The sequence below is a fragment of the Parambassis ranga genome, chromosome 1 (genome assembly GCF_900634625.1).
Source record: "Parambassis ranga chromosome 1, fParRan2.1, whole genome shotgun sequence".
Taxonomy (NCBI): domain Eukaryota; kingdom Metazoa; phylum Chordata; class Actinopteri; family Ambassidae; genus Parambassis; species Parambassis ranga.
The window spans coordinates 8806886-8823702 of NC_041022.1; positions in this window are offsets into that span (position 1 = coordinate 8806886).

A 16817-nucleotide genomic window follows, 5' to 3' on the forward strand; every position below is an offset into this window, starting at 1 on the left:
TTGATTAATCAATACTAAAACATTTCCATACGTAAAAGCAGTGTTGGGATTATTTGGCTACTTTGTTAAATAGCTATAATTTACTACACATCACAAAACCAAGCCTGAGCCCTGAGGATGTTTTGACTGCCAAACATTTTTCATCATTTTCTCTTGACCTTTTATTTTATACAATATCAAGCTAGCAAGAAAACAAGCCTGGCCAGCCTTCCTGATTCTGTTTCTGTCCTATACAAAAAGAAAAGTCTCATCTCTGTGGATTTAAGTCGGATTCTACACACTATAAAACCTCATATAAAGCCTGCCCAGCTTTTGGATAAACAGTTACAACTGGTATGATAAGGGCTGTACATCGTTGAATTGGCTCTGAAGGGAATTCCAGGCCCATTTCACAGAGAGAATTGTTTCACAGTGTATGGCTGTGACTGATCAGACTAGGGAAAAACATTAAACAAGATTTTTCCATGTTTTCTATTTATTTTCTTGCAACCAATTCTCTTAAAGAAAATTGTATTTTCAAATAATTGGTGTAAAGGCTACAACACAGGTACTAAGTAGAAATAAATGGTCAATACTTCATTATGCATGTTTATTGATTCGTTAGACTTGCTTAAGCTCATCTGCAAGCAGTACATGGGGGTAGTTCACCAGGTTACACAACTAACCACAGCAAGCATGTGTTATGTTACCTCTACTCTGATTATTATCCATTTAAATTGTAACTGTAAACACAGACACCCATATTTGTGTATATGTGACCCTGTTAGCCTACTTGTATTCCACAACTCTACATAAGAGACAATGAACCCAACCAATCGCTGTTACATCATGTTGTGTCTGCTGAATGAATGCGTGGGAATAATAACAAGCGCAACAGAAAGAGAGAGAGCGAGCGAGAGAGAGAGAGAGAGCGGTGAACAAGAGCAATGTCACAAATGGACAGACTGCAATGGCAGCTCCAGTGACAGACACAGATTGACAGACAGCAAGAAAAACTACAATAAAGTAAACAATAGATCCTCTCAGCCCCATGGACTCATTCAACAGCAGTGAAAGGACTCAACTGCATGTGGTGGGGTGCACAGCTCAGCTGCACGTATACAATTGGAATTGATGGATAAACAACTATAGCAGATAGATAGATAGATAGATAGATAGATAGATAGATAGATAGATAGATAGATAGATAGATAGATAGATAGATAGATAGATAGATAGATCTGGATGGAGAGATGCCTGGATGGCGGCAGAGGATTAGAGGTGACAGCAGGCAGCGTGCCATATGGTCCAGTCTAATCTGGGTTTGTGACATCATGGCTGATGAGCAGGGAGGCCCACCATCCGTTTCCGAGCCCTCATTTCATTACGGGGTTTGTTAGTGTCAACTGTAAATAACAACAATGGACCCACATGAGCCAGATCAACAAGACGTGTGTTCAACTGACCTCTCACTTGAGCCTTTCTTTCTGTTTTCTCCACGTCTCCTCTTTGCCTCTCTGCACACTTGATTCCCTCTCCTGCCCTAACATGAATGGCCTGTACCCAGAGCCATAGCACTAACAGGATTGCTCCAGTGTATCAGTGGCTCTATAGTGAGGCTAATGCATTTAGGAAGCAGACAGGCAGTTTTTAAACCGGTCACAATCTTGCTCTCACAGAAACGTGTAGTCAGCTGGTCAGATATTAACTTGACAGTGTTCACTGTGACCATGTCTAACACAATGTTTTCACTAAAGGAGTGTGTCTGGTGATGTCATCTTATATGGACTATAGACAAATCCTCCTCAGTGAACACTTGTTTTAGGATTAAGGAGACAAGAATTATTGATTAGGAAACAGATTGATAAGTGATAAGTTTTTTTTTTTAACAAATTCTACAGGTTTTGGATCTGAAAACAAGATATTTTACCTCATCTATATTGGTACATATAATGAGCAGATTATTCCTCCTTATAGATTCTCATTAATGAAAATCAGAAAACAATTTTAATGACACACAACAATCCAAATTCTTTACCTTCAAATTCAATTATTTCTGAATTCACAATAATATGACCAGTTGAACTCTTCTTTACTGTTTCAATATGACAAATAACAAACATACGCACAAGAAAAATGGAAAACGCACACTTTTAACTGGATGCAGTTTTACATTCTTTTTGAATACCACCATGAAAACGTGTTTTTCCACCTCATCTAATGACGTCTTGCTGTTTCTTTGCTAAATCAAAATGGCAGATCTAAACAGAATCACCCTGCCCTTTATGCTTCTTTACATCATTTGTGGGCCATTCCACAGCCATGTGTTGTTTTGTATGTGTATATACCCAGGACAATAACTGTCGTCCAGGCTGCATTTGTGTGGTATGTTATACTGTGTAGAGCCACTTCCTGTCCAGAATGTCCCTTTTTTCCACATGACTTATAAAAAGAACTAAACTGAACAATAGGTCCCCCTTTGCTGGGACATATCCCCCACCCTGCTCACTCTTCCTCCCCTCGCAGCTCCACAGGTGCTTCCTGATTTGCTGACAGAGGCTCTAGATGATGCTGTTTCCCAATAAGACCTACATTACTCACATCTCTTCAGCTGACCAGTGAGTGCAGCAGGCTGGAATTCAACTTTGGGTGCTAAGAAGGATCAAAGAATGTGTGAGTTTGAGTCCAAAACCACAAGTAATGTGGAGCTCTTATTGAAGCAACAGCTCAGTCATTTCTGATTAGAGCTAAAAATAAACATCACATCGTTAAATGAAAATGCAAATGGAATAGATGAACTGTGTATATCATGAAAGAGCACTGCCATTAAATTACAATTACTGATGAGAAGAAGCATAAGGAAATGGCTGTGAAAAGGATAAATACATAAAAACTAGTTGATGAAGATTCTCAGTCATCCAGGTCATCATACGTAGAGAAGATTGAAGCAAGGCGTCTGGACTTGTAGAGTTTTCTTGAAGACGTTTCGCTGCTCATGTTCACATTTTAGACAGGGAGGAAAGGTGGTTTGAAAGAGGAGTCAAAGAAGGCCATCTATGTTAAGCTGGAAAAACCTTCCCTTAACAGAGGTGGTGGCCTCAGACATCATCTTTCTACCACATACAATGCAGTGATTCCATCCATTCCCAGGAAGTTTACACATACTCACAGTAAGAACAAAGGGCTGTCAATCAGTCCCCCTCCGGCAGTTTCACAGTCGTTAGCCAGTCGTTAGACACACCTGGCCCAGTCAGCCAGAACATCACAGGTAAGTATGGAAACATTTAGTGCTATTGTTTTTAAGTTTTTTAAGTTTTACCCAGACCCACCCACATAGGTCTGTAACCACATATAAACCATGTTTCCCCATCAAACAGTTAGAACTGATGAAGCTGCTTGGATGAGCAGCGAAACGTCTTCAAGAAAACTCTACAAGTCCAGACGCCTTGCTTCAATCTTCTCTACGTACATAAAAACTAGCTTCCCATCAAGATTGTTTTTGCCAAAATTATCTGAATACCAGAGAATAGTCTGATCTAACAGTTTCTCTTCATGAGAAGAATCACATGAAATACAAATACATGAGACTAATTTAAAAACTGTGCCTAGCTCATGGGTTTCTTCCTTTTTCCTTTAATTATGTTCATTTGGAGGTAAACGGGGAAGTTCATGACAAAACAGAAAGAGGAAACTGCCTAAAAGTTGTATCGGTGTTACTGAACAGCTGTGTGTTCAAATGCCAACAATGTCTAAGAGTGTATCTTGTACATGGAGTGATTGGTTCATTTTCAGCCTATAGAGGCTGGATGTGCAGTTCAGACATGAAAGATACACACAGTTTGAGTTTTTCTGGTGTTTGTCAGCCTCTGAATGTAGGAGGAGGCTGTGTTTGAATACAAATATGTATAGGTTTTCTAAAATTGGCACTTTTTACCTTAAGCCATAAACCAATGATTCATTTCTCAATGATGCTATTAGTAGGTGTGATTCTTGATGGCAGGTTGTCACATGCTGGTTTAAGCAGATCAATGTCAGCAACAACGAACTTTGTGAGTAATCACACAGTCAAGTCTTATCGTATCCAGAAGCCACGGCTGCCAAATTCAATATGGAACAGGAATGTTTGGTAGTCATGATATGATGGCCCAGATGACACATGCTGCACACACACTCAGAATCATCACACACACACAAGCTTCAAAGGCCTGACTCACCCACCATTTCCACACACGTTCTCTTAGGCAAGACAAGGAGGAAGACAGCTCGGCAGATAAAACTGAATTCACCCTTTCCTCGCTTCCATTGTTTAAAAGAAAAGTCACTCCGGGTCTTTGTGTGAATTCTTCATTCCATAGAAATAGTTAAGGCCTCAAGCAGCTTGCTCTGTTTATGCTGCTGAGGAATTGGAACTATGGGAATTCATTGTGCTGCCAGATGATGATGCTGTACGACTCTATGACGTGTGAAATAAAACACAAACCCACCTGATCATTTTTAAATCATGTCATCATTTTGTCTCCAGATGTTCCACGAAAAGGACACTGTCTCCGGAAGTCAGGATGCTTTAACATTCTGTACTGTACTGTTCCGTGAATCACAGCATGACCTGGTTATTGAAGATGAGAATCATAGCAGAGCAAGCTCTAAAAGCTTCCATGACAGATGATTAAGGCTGACAACACGTTCTTCACCTGCCTCTTTTTTCACACTTACACACATTCATATTTGGAAGATACTCAATGTGTGTGCCACGTCCCAGTAAGACTGTACTACTGTGCTGAGATCTGTGTCCTTAATTGCTGCTCACTGCCCAGAAATGAGAAGTTATATACAGCAAAGATCTGATAGGACTGCTGAACAGTGATGCTTAGTCATTTCCTGTTTTGGTTTGTCAACAAGGCTATTCAGTGTTCTGCCTTGCCAAATGAATAGTGTTACAGCTCATGCTGTGTTTCCCTTTATTGACCCCTGTCCTTAAATGCAAAATGCACAGGCCTGACATGCAAAGTGATTACAAGGTAAAACAAGGACTACTGTAGAAAAGTGATATAAAAGATGATTTGTAAACTTTGTTCCAAAACAATAAAAGAAACTAGAAATTAGTCAATGCACGAGAAAACACGTCGCTCAGGTTTATCAAGGACATGGTGAAGAGATCCATAATACGATCTTGGCAAATTCATAAATAACACAAGAGTACATATAGCCATAGAGAAAGACTTGAGCCCAACACTTCAAATAGAGTGTACAACAAACAAAAGGCAGTGAGGTCTACAGTCAAGGGTCAAACTGTTAAAGGGATCCATGCTGATTGGTTACAAAGGCACTTCATAGGAGGAACAAGAAGAGTGCTGTGCTCCTGCACACAAGTCCACCAGTGATGATGAGTTAAATCTGTCTGACATCCTCTTTGTCCACCTGATTTGTCATTCTTATTATTATATTTCTTCCCCACTATGAGGAAGCAGCTCATTAATAACTATTTTTGGATGTCATGATGTCATGAAATGTTGAATATTTTTTGTGTCATTAGTTCGGTCTGCTCAGCCACTCTTTTTTGTCTTGGTAATTTGGTTGAATAGCCTTCTTAATGTGAGCAGAAATAAAACAGCAACGCAGACTCACTGCCTGAGTAAATAATTAACTTTAGACTTCGAACATGAACTCATAACAGTCTGCCTGCTCTGCATTATTCTGACACATCCTCCATATATGCACAACAATACACTCTGCAAAGACTTTCCTCTTCAGGCTTTGCTCTCGAACTCATTTTTTTAGGTCTATAAATACATGCGAATGTCACTATATTGTTATCCATCTACACTTCCGCTGAGTACAGTGGGTCACAGACAGAATGAGGAAGGAAGCCAGAAGATAAATAAACACAGGGACAGTACTGAAATGTTTGCTGGTTATCCTAAGGGTGTTAATGTGACTTTGCAGAGGCAGTAAATATCACTCTAAGCCTTTGGCAGCATGTGTCAGCCAGTGGATCACCAACTTCAGAGCCCTGCAGAGTAAATCCCATCATGCGCTAGGTTGTGTCTGTGTTGATCAAGTTTATATGAATGGAAAAATAATCCTGGTTGCATGAATGCAGGAGTGAATGTCAGAGTTTGGGTACATCAGTTCCTTCCTCCTCTTCCAATAAACGCTGTTTTGCCTGTAAATCAGTTTGATTTACAGGCAAAACAGAAACTTCAGCTTCTGCTGAGCATTTCCGGATGCTCTGCAAACAGGCCTTTGTTGTTCAAGGATGCCTGTTTCCCGCATATGTAAACACATTCCTGCAAACATTGGAATTTATGCATTTGTTTTTATTAACAGTGTGCTTTTTAGTTTTACCTGATAATGTAGAAGGATGTTCAATTCATGTTCAAGTGTTCAAATGAAATGACATGTTTTGGCTTTTAACCACTTGAGTCAGCAAGTACAGAACAATAAATGGCACAGTTTACAGTAAACAAGATTAATGTGTTTGTATTTGAGACAGCTATGTGACTCACCAGCTAATAGCTCTTCAGGGCTTCTGCAGTGAAATGTTTTGACCACAATGAGACAAGACGTCCAGTATGACAAATATTCTTTCTTTGGAAAAGTACAAGTTTGTGGCTGCAGAACATTGTTTTTTTTTCTTTACAATCAAAACTCATTAGAACTAACATCAGTTAGCAGCATCATCATGGAGACTAATAAACTGTGACCTTCATAGGAGGCCATAGCAGAAATCCTCCCCCATGCAGAATCACTGAGTTTTTTTATCAAAGACCGGAACCTATAGTCACTCTTGCACTCCTCCCCCTCTCCTCTCTGTTGTGTTTCACTTCCATCCCTTCTCACTCATCCCCTGTTGTCCAGCCTGTTTCCCCATTCTCCTCTTTCTCCCCTCTCATCACCTGTGTGGGAGGCACAAAGCCAAATCCACTCAGCTGGAATTAAGCTCACTGGGACCTTACAGATTGCACTGCTCCACTTTAATCACACACACACACACACACACACACACACGCACACACACACACACACACCTGCACGCTGAGTGGATGGAAAAACAGAGGCAGGGATGGAAAGATCGAATAGAAAGATAGTGCTTGGAGTGGGTGGCGGCTGGGGAGTGCCCACGTCATAGGAAGTAGGTATACACATTACTGTCACACACACAAACACGTACAGTATATAAAGCATCAGTTTAGACTGTTATCACAGGGAGCAGCTGCCAGTGCGCCTTGCAAAAATGGAGAAAAACATTTGCAGGGAGGGTTGTAGTGATTCTGGATGTGCAGTGATGATAGCTCGGTATCATGCACACCATCGTTGTCCTGCTGTTCACAGCTGAGGTTCTGTACCTCCATTGTTTGATGGAAAATTACACCATTACACTAAATCACATACTATCTACAGTCTATTCCTTGTAGCAGATACCTAAAAAAATGGCTGATTTAGAAAACACTTTTCACACTAATAGGAGTGTTCTCTGTACAGAGTGACTGGAGGAGGGAAAAAAAGACCTCTTAGATGACAGCAGAGGTACCGAGAGTGAGTGCTGAATCAACCGCTGTGCGAACATGCAATCATTTGTGAATGAGCAAAGATGAGCAAGGGTGCAATAGCGGATCTTCACAACCACAGACATTAAAGTGCAATCTCTGTAAAAGCGAGTTTGAGTCAACGCCACCGTCAGCAACATTGGTGCAGAGATATATCTGCTGAAATCAGCATGCAAACCATCTAGCATGTGTAATGCCATGCTGTACCACATGGTAGGATAATGAGCAAACACATCTTAACACATTAAGCCAGGCTGGCTGCACCAGTATTTCATTCAAGGTAAATCTTGAATCCAGCGAACACTGCCTGGATTTGAGAGATTACACGTTTACCCAAAAGTTTCAAGCTTGTGTGTGAATCACGATCATGTGTGTGTTTTATTGCATGTAGAGAGCAACAAACTGACAGAAAGACTTCTTAGCCTGTAGTGTTTAGCCTGAACTACTTGCTGTTTATTACATTACATTAAATTATTTTCCCCAGAACAAGTTTTTAAATGGGCTCTCAAAATGTATTATTAACTTTGGGCTGTTAATTCATCATGATACACCCATTAAGTTCACATAATTACCCATTTACTCAAGGACATATACCCCAAGAGTGCAGCTATTTCTTTCAAATAAAACTTCAACTTGCTAAATGAAATTCTACTCATGGTTTAATTTTGGCCTCCCTCCACCAGTTACGACTTAATGTTGATGTGATTCTATGCTGTAGATCACCACGTTGGTTGGCTGTAATGGTGTGTGGTTATTGATAGAAACGGACGTCGATGTACCATAGAAATACGACAGCACCAGAAAGACCAGTGACCCCCTTTTTTGTTACAAAATGTGTGTTTACAGCAAAGACTAATGGACGGCCTTACAATTATCAATATGATCCAAAATGTGTGTCTAATGTGGCCCCAAATATTGGCAGCTTCCTCCACTTGATGTCACAGTCTGTGATTAGACCTCATATCGCACAAATGCACAGTGACATATTACCACTGGATGAACTGTGTAATGTCCTTATTAAGGCTGACCATGCTTCTGACATGTAATGCATATTAATTATGTGACCATTTGTAGATTGTAATCTCTAAGCGGATGTGATGCAGTGCATTGGAGTTGGTATCAGCAGGTGCGCAGACAGTCCGCTGGGTTGTGGCATTTCCTCTTTCTATATAATTCTTTAACAGTCCCTCCGAGACATGGTGGGGGCTGGGCCAATGACTCACACACTGTCTGTCTCCATCCAACTTCCCCCAATCAGTGACAGAGAGGAGGAGGAGGAAGAGGAGGAGGAGGAGGAGGAGGGAGAGGCGTAGGATGTTTGATTCTCAATTTCTTGTTGCTTTTATTTTTTTTCTTTTCTCCCCAGGCGGCCCAACTCAACCAAATTCACCAAGGGAGAATTTCTTTGGTTAAGAGGACATGAAGGTTATGCATCCCCCCAACCTCTCTTTTCTTTCCCAGCGAGCTATCTGGACTAATTTTATCTATAGAAACCCGCAGTCTTGATTATGAGAAACTGCCGCTTCTTGATAAGGCTGTCAAGTGGGTGGGGTGGTGGGTTTGAGGGGCAGCGGAGGAAACGACATGTAACAGGAAACAAATGACACAAGCATCCCCCCACTGATGATTTGCCACATCCTACACCAGAGACAAGATTGTCCGTCCTCCTGAAACACAACTAACTAAATTGAGATTATGTATTTCAACTAATCCTGCTTTTTTCTGCCAGCAAGGTGGAAATAGATTCCACTTATGGTCATGTGCCCTTTAAAGTAAAGTAAAACAGGAGCAAGCATTCATTCAGCTTCACAGTCACAGGCTCATTCATCAGCTGTACCAGATGACACATCTGATTATATTCATGCAGGCGTGCTGTAACCAGTATTACCTCTGCACTGCTTTCTGCTGCAGCTTCATCCAACCCCCCCACCCTCAACTCAACCCTCCAACCTCATTTTGTAACAGTTATTTGTTCTGCTGGGAGAATCTGGGGTTTAGTTCTGACTGAACGTTTCGTTTTCGTTGTTACAGGAAATGAGAAAAGATGCGTGGCAGAAATGAAATACTGGTTTTGTGAATTTCTCAAGGATGAGGGTGATCTTCAGTTACATTTTAAAAAATAACAATTCATCAATCCAACACTATGTTTTCTGCAGTTAATATGCAGTTCTCTTTTACATCAAGACCTTACCCCACTGACAAAAAGATGTTGTTTGACGAAAAACGGATCAGTGTGTTATGTCACAGGTCATATACTGGGCCCATTTGTTATTTAAGACTGTTTAATGGGAAGCTGTTCAAAATGACCTTTTAAAAGAGAGAACAACCTTTTGAAGCAATTGTTCATGACAGGTATTGAAGTTGTCAGCAGAACGCACTGGATGACTCATAATAAATAAATAATTCACATTCCCGCTGGATGGAAGGATGGATGGATAAAGACCCCCAACTACCCCCACAGATATATCTTCAGGGAATACCCTCATACAATGGAGTCACTTCCATTTCTACAAATTAAGAGCAGGCAGACTGCCATCTCTGATATGACAGAAAACAGAGAGAGTTCAGACATGGAGGGTCTGACTGTGACCAGCTTCCTGACCCAAACTTAGACTTTCCATGTCCATCTGAAGATGTGACAGACACATAGATGTTCCTACTATAACCCATATTCACACATGTAAAGTGTCAGAATATGATTTTCTCTTTGCACATTTGGATTTCTTTTTCTTCTTCTTCACTTTGGATTCTTCTGTCCATTTATTTTCTGAACCCTCTTTGTTCTGTACAACAGGGTCATGCATACATGCGTGTGTGTGTTTGTGTGTGGAGGGTACACCCAGGAGAGTTTACCAATCCATCGCAAGGCTAAAACAGATCAACAAACATCCACTCACACCTACAGCCAATTTAGTCCCCAATTACCTTGCACATGCACTTCTTTGGTATGTGGGAGGAAACTGGAGGCAAATTCATGCAAAGCACAACATTAAAGAGGAAGTTGCAACACTTTAGGACAATCACTGTTCTGCTTTAAAAAATATTCCTGAATGAGGTTTCCTTCTCCTCATTCATTCCCACACTCTTCACAATAACATCATATACTGATGTTACACAGAAATGTGTAAATCTGTCATTTATTGTCACCAGAATAAGAGCATATATAGAAGGCAGCTCAGCAGAGTAGTGACTGGTCAGCTGTCATTATGTGGCTCACGGGGTAATTTGTTTTTCCACTCATGCTGCAGGGAATTTATCCTGTTTATTTTCATGCTGTAAAAAAATCAATTGTAAAAAAAAAAGGTAAAAGAAAAGATCAAAGGGTAATTTCCTGTCTCCTGAAAGTTAAGGCACTGTCGCAAACTAATGGCTATTTAATCTACCGCTGCTTTTGACAGAGCATTTTGCTTCCTCCCTTGATGTGAATGGAGGTAGATATGCTGCAGGTTATCTCTGTTCTTTGTTTGTCTCCGTTTTTAACCTCCATAAATGTGAAGCTGGGAGTCTTGATACAAAAGGCTCCTTGGTGTCTGTTCATTAAGGAAGCGATCAATGCCCTGGAAATGAGCCCTTCTACCTGAATTCAATCAGTGCCGGAGCTAAAGCCTGTTATCATGAAGTACCCTTTGGCACTGATGAAAGGGGGACGAGGCAGGCAGACGTCTCTCAGCAGAGAGGAGCCGGGCGGGGTGGGATGCAAGTGAGGCAATCTCCCCTCTGAGTGGAATTCCTAGAGAGGATGTAAAGGCAGGAAGCAAGAAGACAGTCAACAGATTATATTTACGGATTGAAACCAAAATCAGGATTACAGTATTTTAGTATTTCAGTGAAAGCAGAGAGCAGCACAGTGCTTTAGCATTTCAGCCTAAAATAGAAAGAGAAACTCTGTGTGGTCAACACCTGTCACAATTTCAACAGCCGCCAAGCTTCACAGTTTGTCACCCACAGGACAAGTATTCTGGGATATACTGCATCTTTAAAAACATTCTTCTTTCAGTAGGTTCAGCTAAAACACAGGAGGAAAATGAAATGTAAATTTGCATACAATGTTGTTTTTTAAACTTTAAAAATATGTTAACAAATAATCAAATAAAGAGCTTCCTCCTATCAAATAAAAAACAGATATATTATAGTTTTCATGGCAATCAACAATTTTAAACAGTCACCATTTGATCAGGTGAATAAATTATATTTAATGCCACATATTATAGTAAATATACAAACAGCTGGATTTTCTCAATAAAAAATCATGCTTGTTGATGTATGCTTGTAAAAATAACACAGATTGTTTATAAAGAAATTAATGTTATAAATGCATCATTTAATGAAGAAAAGATATAGATCTTTAATGTTCTACTAATGCTACTTTGGCCTCCAATATGACTGTGAGGAACCTCTGCGTTATCATTGATCAGGACATGTCATGGACATGTATTCCTCATATTAAACAGGTCTAAGACCACCTTCTTTCACTTCCATAATATTGCTTAGATCAGGAACATCCTCTCAGAGCGATGCTGAGCCAGAGTTCTGTCAGGAATCGGCAAAAGGGATCATATCTATCCCATCTTAGCTTCTGTACTGGCTTCCGGTAAATTTAGAATACTAAATTTTACCACTAGACTTTAAAACTCTCCTATTTAAGGCTCTAAATGGACTAGCTAGTACTATATAATCCAAATAGAACACTCAGATCTCAGAGTGCAGGTTTACTTGTAGTTGCCAGAATTTATTAAAATAGAATAGGAGGACGAGCCTTTAGCTATCAGGAACCTATAGAACCAGTCGCTAATCTGGGTTCGAGAGGCCGACACCACTCCCACCTTTAAGACTTAAAAACCTCAAACAAAGTGTGTATAGGGCTGATAGGTATATTTACAGTCACTTCTTGACATACAGCCACAGGTGGAATAGAATACTAACTCTTAGTCTTCTCTCATCCTCTCTGTCCTGGCTACCTCTTCTTCTCCTCCTCTACCTGGCCGTTGGCTGTTTTCTTTGCGACTGTCTGCTTGCTTGAGGGTTCAGGCTCTAGGTTTCTATAAAGCACCTAGAGACAATGTTGAATGTAAAAGGTGCTATATCCTATAATTAAAATGTAAATTGAAAACTGAAATTGGAAATTGATGTCACACTGCTTTGTGTTTTGGCATTGAATGTTGCCATTTATGTTGAATTGCTGCACATTGATGTATTTTATAGACACCCACACATCACTTAGCAATCTCATTCACAAATACCCACACACACCTCAAGAGACTAATGTGAATATACAGTCCTGACTTTCAGGTAGACTATGCGAAGGAGGTGATTAGTGCAAAAAGGGCACGCACATACACAAAGCTAAAAATGAGTGACTCACAGAAGTGACCGCCCCCCACCTCCTGCTCTGTGACAGCTGATGCCTTAAAAGCTTATTCTAACCCATTTGATGGCAATTACCTTCCCTCTTGACTCATCCTCCCAACTTGCACTTTGTTTCACCTGTCGCTCCCACTGCAAACCTGATAAATGTCAACTCCAATCGCCTTCACTCCTTGCTTCCTCCTGCGCATATCTCCCAAAGTCAACTTCACCTGCTGTGCAATCCTCCTCTTTGGAGCTTGCCAATTCCACCTCACGTCACAAAGCTCAAATTAATTGTCTCTCTCCCTCTCTCTCTCTCTCTCTCTCTCTCTCTCTCTCTCATATAACAGCAGCCGTCTACCTTCCTTTCTATACACACACACACAGGCTCTCCTTTAGCCAGCATCTATTTCATCTGGCTGCAATGGTCAGGCATCACCCAATGACTCACCACCCGCCCACCTACATTCACACCCTTATTAGCAGCTGCCATCGTCAGCGTGGTAATGATGCAGCTGACCTCGGTGGCGATGACTGTCTAAGGTCACGATGAGACTCCACTGAGCTCATTGCTGTGTTTTCTTACTGTGATTTCACCGTTGATGAGGAGGGGCTGTGTGAAAATTCAGTGATGCTGTGACAGCGTGCGAATGACCGACACGGTGAGAGATAAGTGGTTCATCTCTTTCAGGTTGAGTCTATTTTAAACATCTGTAATAAAACTGGAGTACATGTGAAACAGAAGTGAGAGATCTGACACAGATGTGGTCAAAGTATTCAGACAGAATCCACTGCTGTGTTTGTGTTTCTCGGTCAGTTCTGCCCACACTGGGAAATCCTGCACTTGTGGTTTGAATAGTTGGAAAATTCCAGATAACCTCTGATGATGTCACAGTGAAAAAATCATTTTTTTCACAGGCTGTGAAGTGATGATTACATAATTAAAATTTAAATTTAAAGAAAAATTCTTGTAATAGAAGTGACATCATAACTACTTTACACACTACATTACACTACTTAATAATGGTATACAAACTACACAGCTGAGTTTCTGTAATCTGCTTTACTCTGAAATGAGTAGGTAGTCTCTGCTCTGTTCTTCTATTAAAAATGGACAAAAATAAACAGGACCTTTGTATACCTACGGAACTTTATGCGTAATATATTTTTATGTAATGGAACACACACACACACACACAATATCTCCAGTGAGGATCCTGCAAAGTTTCGGGTGCCTTTCCCACTATGTGTTAAACAAAACTGTGGATTCAGCACAGATTACAAAGGTCGTCCAAACATCCCTCAGGACAATGTTTGGCATGCTAAAGGGAACAGCTTCCTGTTGGCCAGTGTACTCATCCTGTCCCCGCTGCAAGTGACACTGAACTTCCTGTACACCAGGAAATGGGCCCGAGGCTGAGTGGTGAACCTTGCAGACATTTTTGGATCTGTTACCAAAGACTGTCACTTTGAAGTTCCTTTACTGCGCACAGGCCTTCGTTCTTTTTATTAAAGCCTCTCCAGGAAAGCACAGGGCAACAAAAGTTGCAGCTGATGTGTTTGAGAGGTCGTGATGAGCAAACTGTAATCAGAAATCTGCATCACTTCTGGGTGCAGTCATGTGAAGCACCGGGGCCTACTTAGCTCATAACAGAAGCGAAACTGTGGTGACAACTGAATCCTGTCAGTGAGTTCGCATGGGTGTGTAAAAAAGATAAATGACTGAAAGATGTCAGTTTGTCACCTTACAGCTAATATTTGTGTCAACAATGAAACAGTCACATGGGGCTGTTTCCTCTTTATTTGAACGTGTCCCTTCTAAGAAAACGGACCATGAGGTCAATATTTCAGTCGAGAATGGAGAGAACAGTTTGTAAAATGTGTTTAATGTTAGAAATCAGTGTGTTTTAAGATGGACTTTATCTAAACCTTTACTGTATTTTTAATGCCTAGCCCTAACAGTAAAAAACAAAACAAAACAAAACTTCACTGCGAGGCAACATAAGACTAAGTGAAAACGAAACAGCCAGTGGTGTCAGGGGGACTCGAACCTCAGACTCCCTATCCCTACCCCGCTTATGCACTGCGTGGATAGACAATAGATAATGTTTTGAGTGCTCTGGAAACCCCACAGAATTCTGAAATATTAGTGCTCTTGTCTGTTAATGACTTCACTCATGTCACATGGTTGAACTGTCAAACTGTCTCGATCCTGGGGGGGAAGGAAACAGACAGAGTGCGGGGTATCTGGGGCTAACACTCCCGGCCCTTGAATCTCCCTGTTTACCCACCAACATCCTGCACAAACAGGCCTTCCTCAGAGTCAGACAACAGTGAGTAATCTCGCCCAATCTGCTGCTCCATTCCTCTGGCTGCTGCTTCCTCCCAGCAGGCCGCCACCCAAAGCCAAGAGCTCAACTCGTGTCGCGCAGTGCAGCCAGGCGGGAGGGCGGAGTGCTGCGTGCGCACTCAGCCCACCTGGCTGTGAGGATGATGATGATTATGATGATGATGATGAGGAGGATGACAGGGCTAATACACAGTAGCAAATGGAATTCCATCTAGGGGGAGGTGCTATTGAGAGCTGGCCCGGTGATGCCTCAGTGGAGATTCAGTTTCACAGGGAGCAGGCTTTACGTAACACATGGACTGTGGATGCCTGTGTGAGTGTGACTGCAGAAACTCACATGCACACTGAACAGAAATGTGGCCAACAATAATATAGGTTGTAGTTACACATATTGTGGCAACTAACACGTTTTCAGTGAGTGTCACTCTCTAATGAGGGTGACATCTTTCAGCCCGTCATCACCAGTAAAAACATAATATGAGGTTGATATTTCCAGTCCTTGGAAATGACCTCTGTATCTGCTGCCTACATGACATGTGTTGTGTGACTGGTAAGTGAAAAAAATGATAATGAGTGAAAACAAACAGTGGCATTCAGCTAAAATAAAGCAACGGTGTAAGGAGAGACACACACAGACTCCAAACATACTATACTATGTGTGTGCCGTTATCAGATGACGTCCACTTTAGGAAATGAAAGGACCAAGGAAACATCAGTTTGAAAGTGAAACTCTGAGTGGAAATCTTCCATCCACTGTCTCACACTTTTCTGGGTTTGGTTTTTAAAAAAGATTCAAATGGTCAAAAGAAAGACTGTGCATGAGGGTCAATGACCACAGCCTTAAAAAAAAAACAGTTCTGGATTTTAAAAATACACAAACCATCTGCAGCCTGAGTGATCCCCAGTGATACTGCAGTCTGCCTTTCATAGCTGAGTGTGTTAATTAACAAGTTTTACAGTTTGACTGATAACCTCTTGACATAACTAATCAAATATTGAATTCTTTGAGCTCAGCTGTGCTAATTGGCTATGTTGGCTCTATGTTATCCAGTCCAATATGATGTTAAGTCACCCTGAGTTTAAAATGTGGTGCCTCGTTCTTTATTTTCAGGTGTGAGCAGCAGTGGTACAAATCTGGTCATTTCTCTTTCCTCTAATCCTGTCATACAGTCATTTCCTGTTCGTCATGTCACAAAACATAACAGTGAGACAGAAACAGAAAATGTGTGTTCAACAAACAGCTTCTGGGTGCTTAGCTCAGTTTCAGATGAGACATTTACTTTCATAGCCTAAAGGCTGGAACAATGACGGCTCCAAAAACAAGTGGAGGAGTGGATTGCCCGAAGGTAAGGCCACGATCTGTGGCTCAGCTCAATGCCATCTTTTTCTTCTTTCTTTCAGTGATTTAGTCTTGGTTGGTTAAACTTTACAATTAAAAGTTTGACTCTCACATGAGTGATGAATGATGACACACACACACACAGAGGCAGCAGCAGAGGTGTGTCCATCACACGCCTGGTCACACCCTTTAAGTTGTGCGTGCACATGCCTTCCTCCTCAGTCACCTGTTTGTGTTTTTTTTGTAAACTGGAGTT